Below are 1,888 nucleotides of genomic sequence, written 5' to 3' on the forward strand. Positions count from 1 at the left end.
TGTTTTCTCACAAGAATTGCACAACCCAAAGGTAGGAAAAACTATCTAGGAACTCACCTAAACATGTTTCTTGCAACTTCTCAAGCATCAAGCATCAAACCCTAGCTTCCTCTTCATTCTTGATCTTTAGCTCTTTCCACCAAACCATGATTTAATCTCTTCCTCCACTTGTTTCTTGCTTGATAATCTACCTTAATCCATGCTTGATCATGTTTTGGAGGAAGTTTGGAAGCCTTTAAAGAGAGAGGGAGGGCGCAAGTCTAATGAGAAGGGGGAGAGAAATATTTCCTCAAAACCTAGAGAGAGAAATAAAATGGGAAAATGAGTATTTGGTGCCGAAACATACTTATATACTCCCTTGTGCGAAATTACTTAAATTTCCTTTGTCTCGGTCGCATTTAGCTTGACACTGATACATAAATCCTTACTTGACCGATATTACATAATATTATCTTCCGTCGTACCTAAAATTTTCATCATACTCGCTTTCCATGAACCTTAGTCCTCTGATACATTTAACAGACAAAATTTGCATTAGCTGACGAGCGGGATATAAAAAATACTCTATTTTACTACTATTACTTCGATAGACCGTGCCCTTGCAGTTTGGCCTATCAAGTTTTTGGCGCCGTTGCCGGGAAGTTAACTAATTTAATTAACTTTTTCTTTTTGATTAGAAATCTCTTCTTTTTCTTTTCTTTTTCTTTTCCTTTTTCTTTTCTTATTTTTGTATCATTAACTTCTTGGGTTCTCAATTTTTTATGCGAAAAACCAGAAATCGAGTGGTATTCATTCCCAAGATCGAAAGGTTTTTACATAGAAGAAAGAGAGACGCACGAAATAATACCGCCATGGCTGATCGCACTCTCAAAGAGTATGCAACGTCGTCTACGGCTGAGCCACAAGCTATTATTGTGTACCGAAAGGTTGAGGATGACAACTTTGAAATTAAGCCTGCCCTTCTTAACTTGGTGCAGCAAAATCAGTTTTTGGGATCCCCCGTCGAGGATCCCAATCTTCACATCTCTGTTTTCCTACGAATTAGTGGAACCCTAAAGGAGAACCAAGAGGCTGTAAGACTTCATCTCTTTCCCTTTTCCTTAAGGGATAGAGCTAGCGCTTGGTTCCATTCCCTTGAAGTCGGTTCCATTACTTCATGGGATCAAATGAGGCAAGCATTCCTTGCCCGATTCTTTCCCCCCTCTAAAACTGCTAAACTAAGGGACCAAATCACACGGTTCAATCAAAAAGATGGGGAGTCTCTTTATGATGCGTGGGAGCGTTTCAAAGAAATGCTTAAACTTTGTCCCCACCATGGTTTAGAGAAGTGGCTCATAGTCCACACTTTTTATAATGGCTTGTCTTATACTACTAAGATGTCTGTTGATGCAGATGCAGGTGGAGCTCTAATGAACAATAACTATACGGAGGCATACACCTTGATTGAAGACATGGCTCAAAATCATTACAAGTGGACCGACGAGAGAGCCATCACTAGTTCTTCATCCTCCAAAAAGGAGGCAGGTATGTACGAAGTCTCTAACTATGATCACCTTACTGCTAAGATTGATGCACTAACCCAATAATTTGAAACTCTAAATGTTAGTGCCATCAATTCTACTTCTGCATCTCCTTCTTGTGAAATATGTGGTATATCTGGTCATATTGGTGTTGATTGCCAACTAGGTAGTGCTATTAATGGTGTTGAGCAAATGAACTATGCTCAATACAACCAAGGGATGAGGCAAAACCAAAACTTTTATAAAAATCAAAATCCCTATGGACAAGTAGCACCACCTGGCTATGCAATCAACCAAAGAGTCGCTCAGAAATCTAATTTGGAAATTTTTTTGGAAAATTCTATTGCAAACCAAAATAAACAACTTCA

At 38.9% G+C, this 1,888-nt stretch overlaps 1 non-coding gene across 1 annotated transcript; it reads right to left on the minus strand.

Moving 5' to 3' along the window:
• Window positions 1–1,214: 1,214 nt before the first annotated feature.
• Window positions 1,215–1,321, minus strand: LOC146914743 (small nucleolar RNA R71). Its single transcript, XR_015017065.1, has one exon. It is a non-coding gene; the product is annotated as a small nucleolar RNA R71 (small nucleolar RNA).
• Between the last annotated feature and the right edge of the window lie 567 nt (window positions 1,322–1,888).

This window comes from Medicago sativa, chromosome 6 (assembly GCF_051527215.1).
Source record: "Medicago sativa cultivar Bolivia chromosome 6, Bolivia_mono, whole genome shotgun sequence".
Classification (NCBI taxonomy): domain Eukaryota; kingdom Viridiplantae; phylum Streptophyta; class Magnoliopsida; order Fabales; family Fabaceae; genus Medicago; species Medicago sativa.